This window comes from Amblyomma maculatum, chromosome 8, assembly GCF_055883805.1.
Source record: "Amblyomma maculatum isolate TAMU_Amacu chromosome 8, ASM5588380v1, whole genome shotgun sequence".
In the NCBI taxonomy this organism is placed as follows: Eukaryota; Metazoa; Arthropoda; class Arachnida; order Ixodida; family Ixodidae; genus Amblyomma; species Amblyomma maculatum.
In genome coordinates, this window is record NC_139351.1 from 10,454,775 (window position 1) to 10,470,124 (window position 15,350).

The following is a 15,350-nucleotide window of genomic DNA, read 5'->3' on the forward strand; positions in this document are numbered from 1 at the left end:
TACTAACAGTCGGTCCTTCTGTAAGTGAACCAAATTGCATCTGCTGGCGTCGCATCACATGCGGTTGCTATGCAGTGACCATGTGACTCATTGCGACGTCATCGAAATACGGGAAAATAAAATCATTTGAGTGACATTTTTCACACTTCTGTATTTTCGTTTTTCAGTTGTACATGGCTATATATTCCTACTCGTTTTTTATTTGTTAATGCTTCTGGGATTTTTCGCTCACGGCCAACGACGGACGACGCGGGACGACGACACTGACGTCTCTGCGACACGGGGCCCTTAACGCTACCGCGTTAAAAGAACGCTCGGTCACCGGCAGCTAATGCTTGCGCTCCATATTCGGTTCAGCAACGTTGAACCCTTCCCCTTTTTTAAAGTATTCACCGAATCATATGACAAGTTTATGTTCAATATTTATTGTTTAAATAAAAGAGGTCAGTTGCATCCTTCCGCAATAGCACATTGATCTTCAGCGGGATTTGCCACTGCGCTTCACACCAGTCCCATGCAGAGAGCCCAGTAGCAGGAATCCATCTAGCCAGGAAGCTTCAAACAGCATCTCGGGTATGGTGGTCTATCAGTTCCATTGGTAAACGGGTTTTCAGTCACCAAGCCCGGTGGCCCGCACCTACGGGAAGAAACGTAAATTGCATAAGTAATATAGACAGAAAATTTCAGGCTCTATATTTAGCCAACATTTGAATAGTTTTTGTATCCACGTTGATAGGCTTTTGTTTAAAATTAAATATAGGTCTTCAGATTGCTTGTTCGCAGCTGGCAACTGTTGGGAGGATAGCGACGAATAAAATCAACATCCATTTCACGCGAGGAGCGTCCCATCGTATATCAATCATAAAGACCCTCGGGAAAGCAGATCTCGTTAGGGACGAACGCCTATAAACCCACGAAAATGTTTCCGGTGAATATCGCATGAATTTATTTTGGCTGAAAATATTAGGCGCGCGATAAATGAGAAATAATTAATACCATTTATAAATTTCGTCTTTCTTTATTATTGTTTTTAGACATATGAACTTCTGCCCTGAACATCACAGTCCCAATTACTAAGGCTGAAATATGCCATCGGCCATATACTCATGGTGTACAGATCCAATTTACAGAGTTCCACTTTCAGCAATAATAGTGGCTTTTACAATAGAGCACCCGGTATCCGAAAGAGCGATATGTTATTTTGATTTTATAGGGATAGGATTGCTATATTATGAAGTCTGAACAGATCACGCTGTCTGGAGCTCAAATTCAGCATTTATCTAGAGCTCACAAGGTCCACAACAGGCCCGATGCTCGAGAGAGGAAATTGTTTAGTGCAAGAGCGCCATTAAAGGGCTCGCCCATGGTGGACGAAGGAGCCGTGTGTTGATGAAGAAATACGTCCCCGATGCTCGAAAAAATGCAGAAGACTTTCATCAGAACGTCGACCTTGTATATGCCGAACTTGTGGAGTAGAAACTACTTTGATATTTGCATGGGCACAAAGGCTCCATCTGTTGACATAGGCTTCTGTACGGCAATTAACTTGTATTCAGCACTGCCTAACTCAGTAGCTCACTATACGAGTGATGAAGTAGGTAAAAAAGGAGCAGATTGGTAATATATTTATCACTCCTATAAACCTTGACCCCAGAGTTATATAGTCTCGCTGAAGCTGATCGCACATGAAATAGCCAACGGCATGCGTCTGAAACGTTCTAGTTGATGGAAACATTCATGAATCACTGGCAAAGCATTAACACGTTGATCTGACGTATGGTTCTTGACTGTTCCCGTAAGCGTAGAGCACTGTCCCCATTCTACTGCTGGTGTGTAGGGCATTCGGGTTGGTTAAGGCAGCGTCCATTGAGTTAATTTAGTCGCATAACCTATAGCGTGCTGGAGACAAAAGAATGAAATAAATTAGCCCTGGTTTCAGTTCAGTTCAGTCGTGTCCGACTCTTCGTGACCCTATTGACCATGTCACGCCACGCTTTCCGGTCTCTCACTATCTTCCTAACATCACATAACTTCATCTGCAGTGCCTCGAGGATGCCATCTAACCATCGCGTTCGCTGCCTACCCCTTCTCCGGCAACCCTCAACCTTTCCCAACATCAAATCTTTCTCCAGCGACTCCTCTCTTCTCATCAGATGACCAAAGTAGCTGAGCTTTAACTTTAGAATTTGACCCTCCAATGAGCACTCAGGGTTTATGGTCGACAATATTGACTGATTTGATCTTCTGGCAGTCCAAGGAACTCTCAAGAGTCTTCGCCAGCACCACAATTCAAACGCGTCAATTCTTCGGCGGTCAGCCTTTTTCACAGTCCAACTCTCGCATCCATACATCACAACTGGAAAGATCATAGCACGAGTTACACGGATCTTGGTTGGCAGACTTATGTCTCTGCTCTTTACTAGGCGGTCAAGGCTAACCATTGCTCTCTTTCCCAGAAGCAGGCGTCTCCTAATTTCATGGCTGCAGTCTCCTTCCGAGGTAATCTTGGAGCCCAAGAAGAGAAAATCTGTCACTGCTTCCACTTCTTGTCCCTTGATGCTCCAGGACTTGATAGGGCAAGACGCCATGATCTTTGTCCTTTTAATGTTCAGTTTAAGCCCAAACTTCTCACTCTCTTCTTGTACGCGCATCAGAAGTCTCTTGAGTTCCGCTTCACTTTCTGCAATTAAAGTGGTATCATCCGCATATCTAAGGTTGTTGATACGTTTTCCAGCAATCTTCACTCCAGCTGAAGACTCGTCCAGACCGGCCTTCCTCATGATGCACTCTGCATATAGGTTAAATAGGCAGGGCGACAGTATGCAACCTTGCCTCACTCCTTTCTCAATCGGAATTGAAAGTAAAGACATAGCGTTTGCACATAGTACTTTGCTCTATGGTTTCAGCTTTATATATGCCATAGGGGGCAGTTTTAACCACTAAATTGCGATTGGGCGAAAGTCTCTACCACACGGTGGTCGGAAGCCATCCACAACGTCACCTCTTTCTCTCAGTTTTCACTCCCACCTTCGCGATGACGCGATAGCGTAAGCTACCAGCCAACATATAATGCCCAGCTTTAGCCGAGCCGTATGAACGTGCCTGCATGGCCTAAGGACAACGTGAATGCAAGAGTTTGGCAGGCTGATTGTGATGTCACCCTCCCATATGAAAGGAGAGGCCCTAGTTGGCAGCTACTACCGTACGTGATGTCTGGAAGTTCTACTTCCTGTGAGTGATCGGCCATACCACGACTTTTTTTTTCTTCGTTCTTCGGACACGCATGGGCAGGCACCGGACATCCACCGCCCGGCATGGCGAAATGGCGAGATTGACAAATGTAGCTCTCGCTACAACAAATACAATGCTTCGCAAGAATGCAAAACATTTCTGTCTTATAAATATCTCTCTTAGAATTGTCTTCATGACATCATTTCTTTTGAGACGCCTGCTACCAGAACAATCAAATAAATCTATGATAGCTCTCAGCTGACAATGAGTTCACAATGTAAATCTACAGTGCAAAATGTAGCACGTTCCGAGAACAATTAGTTCTGTCTACCTGCGTGGCAAAACTTTTATGGTCTATATTAAGGTAATGAAGAAAATGGTGAGAAAATTATTTAAAAAATTCTAAATTATGAAGGAATCAGGAATCACGAAAACCTGTTCAGTGTTGCTGCTATGAATAGAACAATAGGGTGAGAAATTCTGGTATAGTACTTCGGTTACAAATAATGCACAAATGCGCTGCCAGAGTAGCTTAGGTGAATCTGTTTATATTGTGGACGTTATTGCGATAGCCGGCAGAAAAATTCCTATGGGATGGTACTAGAATACTTCTGAGTAATCTTGTGTGGGCTGGTTGGTTTGCGGGGTTTACCGTCTTAAAGCGACTCAGGCTATGAAAGACGTCGTAGTGGAGAACTCCGGAAATTTCGACCACTTGGGGTTCTTTAACATGCACTGACATCGCACAGCACACGGACGCCACTCCGTTTCGCCTCCAACGAAACGCAGCCGCCGAGGCCGGGATTCGATGCCGCTTCCTTGGGCACTGTAGTCGAGCGCCGTAACCACTGCGCCATCCCGGCGAGGCAATCTTGTGTGGGCTAAAGTTTTGAGAGCATGGCAGAATATGCCCTGGAGAACTGCGAAAGCCTGAGCTTTGTTGCTGCACAAGGTACGTCGCACGCCCTTGCAGAGCTTTTGCTAGCAACGACGGGGCTCGTGCCGCACAGTGGAAATTTGTTTTCTGTGGCACGCGTTTGTTGCAGGGAAGGAAAGACGCGGTATCCGTCGCACCTTCTTCTGCAAGTGTGAGATAAGACGGTACACCATCGCTCCTGCCGCGCGGCACTCCAGGCGCGTGATTGTTGCAGTGTGCGTTCAAGTGTTGGTTTAGCGGTACAGCATGGCTCCTATCTCTCGGCGTTCTCATAGCCACGCTACATTCTCGCTCAAGCCGGAAGCGCCTGAAGGGCAGGCCACGTCCAAAAACTTTCTAGGTTTTTTTTGTTTCATTGCTTCGCCACTCTCACCCAACAACGTAATTGGGCCGTCGACCTCCCTCTCCCATGACGTCCCATTGTAGAATGCGCCGTGGTGTCAACCGCAGCGGTCTCCTTGAAAACCGCGTCTATATGAGGTCACCACGAGAGCACCAATTTTGCCAAGCCATGTTGCCATAAAGACGGCAGTAACGCTACACAGAGGAAACTAAGGTGTGTTTTCGACCTGCCTTTGTCGTTTGGCAAAATTTTGTGTCTTTTTGGCTTAGTCGACAGACTAGGCTCGTGATTGGGAAAGTAGGATTTCGATCCCCGCTGAATGTTTTTCTTTTTATCATTAAAGGTCAAGCAGAACACCCGCAGTCATTTGATTGACACGGTAAGTGAGAAATCTGGTACTTTCTGCAGGCGGACAGACGCATACTCATGAACCTATAAAGATTGTCGCCTTAATATTTAGCCCCCGTTTGGCGCAATATGCTATACCTCGCTCTCACCTATGCAGTCAGTACGAGTAAATATTTAGAAATCGCTCAGAATTTAGGCCCAGCGCCGTGAACTTCATTGTCCTACAGAAGAAACATACTCACGGAGTGACCGTAGTCGAGCCGCTGGTGCAGCGGACTCGCACACATGGGTGCGCAAGGTTAACGGTACTGCCGTCTTGGATTGAATGGCCTTCGAATATGCAATTACCTGAAATATGAAGTTTGGGGATAAATAATACGCACAGGTATATAGAAGCCAATGGATAGAAAACTTCAGTCATTGCTTCATTTCCACACTAAATAGGCTATCTTGATGAAACCGTTCTTAATGTATCCCGAGTTATCTGCCCCAAATTATCCTTCGTCTTACGACTTCAACGGGAGCAGGAATGTTAGAAGTTCCCGCTCGCAACTGTCTCACAGTCACTTCTGCGAAATGATACGAAATACGAGTAGAGAGAAGAATTTACTAATGCAAGAAATTTTCCGGCAATATATAAAGTCTACGAAGGTATGCAAGTGCGAACCATCATCTATTATATAACATTGAGGTTTACTAGAAGCTCATTGTGTTGTATTTTTCTACAGCGGCGTCATATGCGTCATCCTTCAGAAACTCCAACCTTTGCTTCGGCTTTGTGAGGAAAAAATTAAGACCTTACCTATGGCAAGTGGAAATTGATTGGTCGATGTGTAATAAGACGTCAGTAGACATGCCCAAATGGAATAGCTTCGTTCAGAAGGGTTAAAACTTTTCTACGGGACACTGAATATGAGATGAAACACGCTAACCATAGTTCACAAAGACATGTCCGGAGGAATTGGCTGAGCTTTGGCCCTATCACTATGTATACAGATGATTTTATAGAATGGGGTGCCTTAAGACAATATGGTAATAAATAATGTGAAAGGATAAGAGCGCAAAAAATGATTACTATTAGGCTAATAACAAAGTGAATGTATTCGAGACAAGACCCGCGATAAGAATATCAGTATTTACAGATGCAATTAGCAATTAACCAACAATTATTCTAAATGTTGCCTCAAATCGGATCCAAAGCATCCCGAAACATTTTAAAAAGTATTGAAACTTCTTGTCTCAACATCTAGACGGGCTATTTATATATCTTTATTTCTCGCCAGTGTGTGACAGTTCTGTTTTTGTGGATGAAATGAGGGGTCGCAATGTATTTCAATGCTTTAATATTTCTTTTCCATAATTAGTGCATGCACCAGTACTGTTTATATCACTTAGACGAAATAGTTTGTAGGTAAAACCCGGAAAAACACTTTTCTGCTGCCCAGCAGCGTTGGCAGTCTTCACTATCTAACGTTGTGGATAGTCATGCGAACCAGAACAGATTATATATATTGCAAACAGAGTTCCCCAGTCTGTTGGCGTCTTTTGCGTCTTGTTGAGAATTTTCTCTAAACCTAAAGTTGGTTATCTACAATGCAATATTTTAAACTTAGCTCAACTATTGTCATTTGGTCTGGGCCCCTATGTCAATTACTAATAATATTAAATTACTATTTCTTCAAAAGTAAGCAATTTGTTTGATTGCAGGGGCCAGATATACAGCTCCAAAAGCTTATTTCTTCCTTAAATATAAAAATAGGCCTCTTAATGACCTCTTTGAATACTGGTAGTATATAATTTGAGATTCCCTTCTCCTACAACAGCTATTTTACTTATATTCCTGGCTAAATTATAATCAAAAGAGAAATATATCTTCACCTGATTCACCCTTAAATGGTGTCTGCCCCGTTTAAGCAGAAAGTATAGAAGACAGGCGCTGCAGTTCTCATTGGCTCATTTGTTAAACGAATATACATCCGAGAAAAATGATGCCTTTTCTTTATTTCTGAGGGCACTATAAAGTATCATTTTGTTAGCCGAACTGAGTAGGTTTATGCGTCGTCCTTTTCTTCTGTTTGACGGTACACAAAGTTATTTTTTCATTTAAATATATATGCATACTTCTGGATGTGTATGCGTATATATACATATATGTGTGTATATATTGCCTTGTAATTTGTTACGTTTTCTTTACGAGCTGCCCAGTATACGTCTTTGTTTTTTTATGTAGCTTTTGCACTGGGTCACAGACACTTTCAAGCTATGGACCAGTAGCATTTCGACTGAGCTCCATACCATTTTAAGCGGAAAATAAAGTTAATTAATTAATTAATTATTAATTCAATAATTCAGTCATTCATTAAAACGTACGGGTATTTGTATAATTTTGCAAGGTAAACTGGATATCGTCAAGCGAGAAATGGACAGATTGAACATTGATATCTTGGCTATCAGCGAGCTTTAGTGGACCGGAATGGGAGAATTTAACTCCGGCGACCATTATGTCTTTTATTGTGGGCACGAATCCAAGAGAAAGAATGGGGTCGCTCTCATAGTAAACAGATGAATGGGCAAAGCAGTGCTAGGGTACAACACCAAAAACGACTCAATGATTTCACTTCGGATCCAAGGTCACCCTTTCAACATAACTGTTATCCAAGTCTATGCACCGACCACTACTGCTGAAGAAGCTGACGTTGAGAGATTTTATGCGGACCTACAATGCCTTTTAGACCGCACCCCATCATCAGGCATCGTTTTTCTCATAGGAGACTGGAATGGTAAGGTAGGGAGTGAAGAAATATCCGGAATTACAGACAAGTTAGGTCTTGGTGAGCAAAATGAAGCTGGGCAGAGGCTAGTAAAGTTTTGTCAAGAAAACAACCTGACCGAATACTCATTTTCAACAGCACAAGAGGCGCCTGTACACATGGACTTCACCGGACGGTCTGTACAGGAATCAGATCGATTATAGTATTTGCCGGCAGCGATGGAGAAGCGCTATACAAGCAGTAAAAACGAGGCCTGGGGCCGATTGTGGCACCGATCATCAGCTTCGTGTTGCCAAAATTAAGCTTCGATTTAGGAAAACGCAGAAAATTACAAGGCTTTTCAGGTATGATCTGGATCACACTCCATTAGAATATGCTGTGGATGTGAGGAATCGATGTCAAGAATTAGATCTAGAAGACAAAGAGCCCGAAGAGATGTGGACTGATGTTCGTGATATAATACAAGAAGTTGCTACTAATGTAGTTCCAAAGCAAAAGAAATGCAAGAAAGCAAACTGGTTATCTGAACAGGCTTTGGAAATAGCTGAGGAAAGGAGGATGGCAAAAGTTCTGGGGGAAAGAGAAAGATACAAGGTTCTCAATGCGGATTTTCAGAAAATAGCAAGGAGAGATACCAATGCCTTCCTGAACATACAGTGCCAAGCAGTTGAGGACAACAGCCAAGTAAGGCACACAAGAGCTCTGTATAAGACAAAGATATCCAATGAAGCTTCTGTGCTAAGCTGGGCGTGATAAAGGACAAAGGAGGCAAGGACCTTACTGAAGCCTCAGAGATAAATAAGAGGTGGCAGGAATACACAGAAGAACTGTACAAGAAGGCCCCGAATGTGCAAACCCAACATAAGACGGTTGTGATCACTGATCTCGAGCCGGGAATCCTGAAGAGTGAAGTTTAATGGGCCTGAGCCAGCCTTGCTAAAAACAAAGCTAGCGGAATTGATGGAATTCCAGCTGAGTTGCTTCAAAACCTCAACCATGACGCTGTTAACATTCTGCATACATTATGTCAGAAGATTTGGACAACCCTGCAGTGGCCACAGGATTGGAGGAGGTCAGTTTACATCCCCATTCCAAAGAAAGGCAGTGCAAAAGATTGTTCCAACTACCGCACGATCGCGCTTATTTCGCATGCTAGCAAGGTGATGTTGAAAATCCTCCAAGGTAGGCTGCAGCAGTATGTGGATCGGGAGATTCCGGACGTGCAAGCTGGGTTTCGCAAGGGCAGAGGAACTAGAGACCAAATTGCCAACCTTTGCTGGATCATGGAAAAAGCAAGAGAGTTCCAGAAACCCATCTACTTCTGCTTTATTGAATATGCGAAAGCGTTCGACTGCATAGATCACAGCAGATTGTGGCAAGCTCTCCAAGAGATGGGAGTTCCAATTCACCTTCTCTGTCTTCTCAGGAACCTGTATTTTTTTATTTTCTTTATTCAATGATTACCCCGCTTAGCCCGAGGGCGCTACAGCAGGGGGGTTACAGAGTGGAAAAAAAACACATCTTCATTTATGGAGCACACTTGATGACTTGAAAGCCGATTCCATTCACTGATGGATCGAACAAAAAAGGAACTGGCATACATGTTAGTTCTGGCACTGTATTCCAAATTTTAAAACAATTATCTGTGCGAGCAGAAACATAATGTGGCCTATGTAAGTATATTTCCATTCGAATGCCTGTTTTGTTGTGGTAAATTTGGTACAACAGTTTAAGTCTTAATTTCCTTCTTCGAGAGGAGAGTGTTTCCCATCCTAATTCATTTTTCATGACAGTGCAGCTATCAGTTCTCGAGTACCGACACAGGACAAACTTTACTGCTCTGTTTTGAATGTTTTCAATTTTATTGCTGAGTGTTATTTGCCAAGGGTCCCATACAGCACAAGCGTATTCGAGCAGTGGTCGAACGTAGGTTAAGTAGGCTATTGATTTCAAACAAGGCGGCACGTGTTTCAGATTTCGCTGTATAAAGTTTAAGGTCCTGGCCGCTTCTGCAACCATGAAGGGCAAGAGGCCACAGTTAGAACTGGGCATGGTCTTACTGATTGGTTTCCGATTGAGAAAGGAGTGAGGCAAGGCTGCATACTGTCGCTCTGCCTATTTAACCTATATGCATAGTGCATCATGAGGAAGGCCGGTGTGGACGAGTCTTCAGCTGGAGTGAAGATTGCTGGAAAACGTATCAACAACCTTAGATATGCGGATGATACCACTTTAATGGCAGAAAGTGAAGTGGGACTCAAGAGACTTCTGATGCGCGTACAAGAAGAGAGTGAGAAGTTTGGGCTTAAAGTGAACATTAAAAAGACGAAGATCATGGCGTCTTGCCCTATCAAGTCCTGGAGCATCAAGGGACAAGCAGTGGAAGCTGTGACAGATTTTCTCTTCTTGGGCTCCAAGATTACCTCGGAAGGAAACTGCAACCATGAAATTAGGAGACGCCTGCTTCTGGGAAAGAGAGCAATGGTTAGCCTTGACCGCCTAGTAAAGAGCAGAGACATTAGTCTGCCAACCAAGATCCGTATAACTCGTGCTATGGTCTTTCCAGTTGTGATGTATGGATGCGAGAGTTGGACTGTGAAAAAGGCTGACCGCCGAAGAATTGACGCGTTTGAATTGTGGCGCTTCTACGGCGCTGACAAAAAGCACTCGTAGCTTTCGAGAGGAGTGTGAATCTGGTCTTTTCCTCTTCACGGTAGTGCTGGGTTTATGACGAACGTGAGCTGATTTCCTTAAGTGTATGACTCTTGAGAGTTGCTTGGACTGCCAGAAGATCAAATCAGTCAACATTGTCGACCATAAACCCTGACAGCTCATTGGAGGGTCAAATTCTAAAGTTAAAGCTCAGCTACTTTGGTCATCTGATGAGAAGAGAGGAGTCGCTGGAGAAAGATTTGATGTTGGGAAAGGTTGAGGGTCACCGGAGAAGGGGTAGGCAGCGAACGCGATGGTTAGAAGGCATCCTCGAGGCACTGCAGACGAAGTTATGTGATATTAGGAAGATAGTGAGAGACCGGAAAGCGCGACGTGACATGGTCCATAGGGTCCCGAAGAGTCGGACACGACTGAACGACTGAACTGAACTGATAATTTTGCAGAAATGCAATAATAGCTTCAACAGGAACGCAGAAATGTTGTCACCTAAAATAAGTCGCATACCGTAAAACGCGGCCAGAGCGCCTCTTTGGTGACAGCCTACCCATAATTTGGGTAACAGCGCATTTTAAAACCATGATTATTAAAACATTTTTCGGGACATTCCCAAGACTTCATTACAATGTCGATAATATCAATAAAAAAAGCCGTTATTCATGTGGGTGGTTATAGTTGCCTCGTGTTCACGGTGCAAATGTGCCCTATTACTCTTTAAAAGCAATCACAGAAACCTGGGTTGAGGGAATGACAGTTTTAAAAGAATGATTTTGCTACAAGAAGAATATTAGACCTGCCGCATTCATAAGTTCTCAGGGAACGGAAACGTATTGCAAAAACGCACCCAGTGCTATTTTGTTGAAGTTTTAAATGTTTGTTGTAAGAGAAAGCAATGCTTGACAGTCTAGCACGGTGCAAGAATAATATACTGAGGTGTTGATATTCTCCTCCCGCCGCCCGCTCGCTACCGCAATACGTTCGGGGGAGGAAGGGGTGGTGCCATGACAACTGGTGCCTAACTACTCTGGCCTAGCTGAGAGGGCGCTGTGAAAAGCAAGCTGACGCTGGGCGGCTTGGTCCGGCCAGCGCGGAACTGCGCACGTGCTTTTGCCACATTTCGTAGTTTGCGGCTGCACTTCTGTGCTATTTTAAACGCGTTCTTTTTTTTAGTATCAATGTCTTGCGTTTGGAAATCGTCTGCAGAGTAGCCCAGAGCATGTGAGTGCTGCGCAATGGGAAGAATTTGTGCCGAACTGCAATTCGGGCAACCGCTTTTGTGCGTAGCGTGTTAGCTTCGTCGGACAATGTTCGTTTCGAGAAGTGGCGCCGTGCGATGCCTATGGCAGACAGGACGTTAATGATCACTGACCATGTCTGCGGCAACCTTTTTGCGGAAGGCGCTATATCCCGGGCATATTACGCGGAGCTCAAAGCAAGAGTGCGTCCAAACTCCCCTTTGTCATCATCATCATCAGCCTGACTATTACCACTGCAGGGCGAAGGCCTCTCTCATGTTTCTCCAATTAACCCGGTTCTGTGCTAGCTGCATCCACTTGACACCTTCGAACTTCTTAACCTCATCCACCCACCTAAATTTCTGCCGCACCTTGCTACGCTTTCCTTCCCTTGGAATCCAGTTTGTTACCATAAGCGATCATAGGTTATCCTCTCTTCGCACTACATGTCCTGCCCATGTCCATTTCTTCTTCTTTATTTTCGCTAGAATGTCGGTAACTTGAGTTATTTCTCTGACCCACTCTGCACGCTTGCCATCTCTTAATGCTACCCCTACCGTTTTGCGTTCCATAGCCCTCTGGGTTGTCCTCAACTTATATGGAACCCTCTTGGTTAGCTCCCCTTTGTATCCTCCGTTAAATGCTTGAAAATCAAAGATCTTTAACTGTTGGTTGCGGACAAGTAAGGTGGCTTTGTTGTGATGCCGAAAACTTTGTTTAAACAAACGGTTAATGAGGCAATGATTAAAAAATTCCTTCCTGCAACTGTTTCGCTAGCTGAAGCAAATAAAAAGACTTAGACTATTGCTTTATGTAAAAAAAAAGCACAGGCGTTCGTGTTGTCTCTCTACCTTCGTCCATGTATTTTTTCTGCGCTGGAAGAATCTCTCACAATTCTACTGGGACACAATTCATGGTGTTCTTGACAACTACACTATTACTCTTTCATGTGATCAGCGCAAGGAAGAGACCGTGGCTGAGTTGCTTCACTGCTATGCTGCCATGCGGATGAGGCAGCACTGCAGCCATTTTGACATGAGCTGCAAAAAGGAAACTCAAGACAAGATGAATGGCTTCAATTTTCATTAACATATTCCTATATACTACAGTTTTTACAACTGTTACTGTTTACGTTAAATGGGAAACTGTTTTTACCGCACAGTGACACTCTGTATATCTTGAACATTTCACCCATTTACTACATATTTTTGTTTGCACTGGCCATATTGAATGTAATAAAGCTCTGACATTTTTCATTGTGTTTTTTTATTGTAAGAGTGAATGACTGTCTAACCTTCTGGGATGGTGGTTTACTTATATTTTATTACCTCATTGTTTGTTTCGAGACCATACTTGGTTGAACGCTGCCCCTGCGAACTTGAGTCCTTCAAGAGCCATTTAGCTTCGAGTGGAAAAGAGCTTATTGAATATTTTGCCGGTTCTATGATACTTTGCATCCGAATAAATATGCTATCTTTTCAATATTTCGCGTTGGGTTATCGTCCATGATCCGACGCGCCCTTTCACCCGTCCGACACATTTCCCGCGTGAGAAAGTTTTTACCTAAGAGGCTGCCTCTTCACAATATGGGTCGTAAACAGCCCCGCTATACTAGTGCACTGCATCTTAAAAATGAGCCGACTCAGCGAAACAATGTTTGAACGGTCTTTATCCAGAGTGAAGAAGCAACGATAAACGTGAAGAATCAAATTTCTGGTGCAATAGTGTTCTGCCATGTGAGCCGAAGGAAGGGGACACAAGTAAACCAACATGTATTTATTATGCTTAGATCTATAATTAGACCAAATGAAACATCAGTTGAGCGAAGGAGCAAAACGTGAAGGGGCTTCGAATGTTGCTCGGTCGTGGTCATATCATTAACAACTTTAAACAAGATATTTTCATTCAAACAAAGTTTTTACACTGGCACACTACTGATTGTAACTTTAAGGAACGAATTTCTCTACAGTTCTGAATCCAATTCACGTCGCCGAAAATCTAGCTTTAGCAACGGACTCTCAAGGCGCCAGGACCACTAAACTAGGCGCGCTGACATCGGAGCCATCTCTCGCCTTGCAGTCAAACTGCAAGGCGCGAATCACCGCGGCCGAACATGATCTAGACGCTCCCGCGTGGGCAGTGTCAACAACTGTGTACTTTTGCACCGTGCTGTCGAGACTGGTGGATTTGGTGAGTTTTCACCGTACCGACAAAGAAGAAATAAAAGATATAATCTTTCACAATTTCACAATGTTTGGCACATGTTTCATTACGCTTACGACCTTAATTGCTAGTTACTTAGAGACACCTATGGGAGGGAATATAATTCTAACTACTTCTCAGGTTTAAGTACTTAGATCTTACTTACTTACTTAGTACTTAGTACTTAGAAGTGGCCTGCGCAGCTACTGAGAAATACCATTGCTTAACCAACTCGGCGAAGGTGATAACAGCAAGCCTGTTCATCGGTCGTCAAACAAGGAGCGCCCGTTGCGTTCGGCAGGGCTCAATTTATCTTTCGAGCAGAAACGTCGCGATAAACCAGCTAAGGGATACTGGAAACGTCAAGAATAACGGAAGGCATTGTGCTTGCCAGGATCCCTTCGAAACAAATCTCTGCATCTCAAACTAAAAAAAAAAAATTATAAAGCCTCGTTCCGCACCGCCAAGCATGAACAAACAAGGAGCACAAGACGATTCCAGGCTTTACAATTAAAGGAATGGGGCCTCATGTCAGCGGCGTTTTCAAACAACACATAAAGACTTCAAAGTTCGTGGCATTTTTTAACCCGTTGAGAATGGTTCAAGTTGAGAAGGCAACAGGGTATGTCCCCTATTTAAGAAAGCGGTAACTCAATCTGTCCGCATATCGCTCCAAATTCTTCGGACCTCAGTAATAAGGATATTTGGAGCCAACGTATATATAATTGCATAAAAAAAAAAAAACGGCCAGTTGGTCCTCTCGCAGAGCAGGAAGAATAGGTGGCGCAACTCATTCATATCGATAAACCACGCATGCTATGAAAGATTGTCTACCGTCAATAAAAAAGACGAGAGCAAGGCTGCTTGCTTTAATAATGCCCCATGGGCATTGCCAGCATTATTCTCGCTATTCAGCTGTACTACTTCAGACTACGAACAATTCCTTTTCATAGCGAAAGGACACGCATATTCCGGTTAATCATGAGTGAGTGAAACATCAATTATAGGAGAAATTTTATACAAATCAGAGCTGTAAGAAAAAGTATTTGACTCAGTTCGTTGCAGGCGCTGAAAATTAATATTCAATTCATGCAAAGCCTGAAAATCTATCTGAATAGCCATGCAGGACAAATACTTTGAATAGCGTTTTGTACTCACCAGCTGAATTTCCTCTTTTCTCACAGCTAAGAACACCTAAACTCAAGAAGATGATGACAAAAACTAACAGGGTGCGCATTCTGCGAATGTTGTTTGGGATTCTTTTACCTTAATATTATAACGCGGAGGGAACAGCAACGGCGCCTTTTAAGCCGGTTCTCAGCGGAGATGAGGAACACTAAAGCAGAGACAATAAAAGAAAAAATGTAGTGCTGCCGTGATACGGTCTAATTACTTCATGCCTCACGTTTGTAATGTCTAGCATAACTACGAGAGCGTCATAACCATCTGTATGAAGTACAGGTGTTTTTCTATGCAAGGACTTTTGAAAGACTTTTTACCTTCGTTTTTGTGGTAATCAGGTCACCCGCTGTTTTGCAGTCACATACTATTATGCGAGCGATTACACAGCTGTTTGATTCAGGACTACCTATGTTCTAAAGAATAATAAGAGA

The 15,350-nt window shown here is 43.5% G+C and overlaps 1 long non-coding RNA gene across 1 annotated transcript; it reads right to left on the reverse strand.

Moving 5' to 3' along the window:
• Positions 1-408: 408 nt before the first annotated feature.
• Positions 409-15,117, reverse strand: LOC146180521 (uncharacterized). The gene is made up of 3 exons (XR_014700381.1): positions 14,896-15,117; positions 5,102-5,207; positions 409-637 (listed from the first exon to the last, which is right to left on the reverse strand). It is a non-coding gene; the product is annotated as an uncharacterized LOC146180521 (long non-coding RNA).
• Between the last annotated feature and the right edge of the window lie 233 nt (positions 15,118-15,350).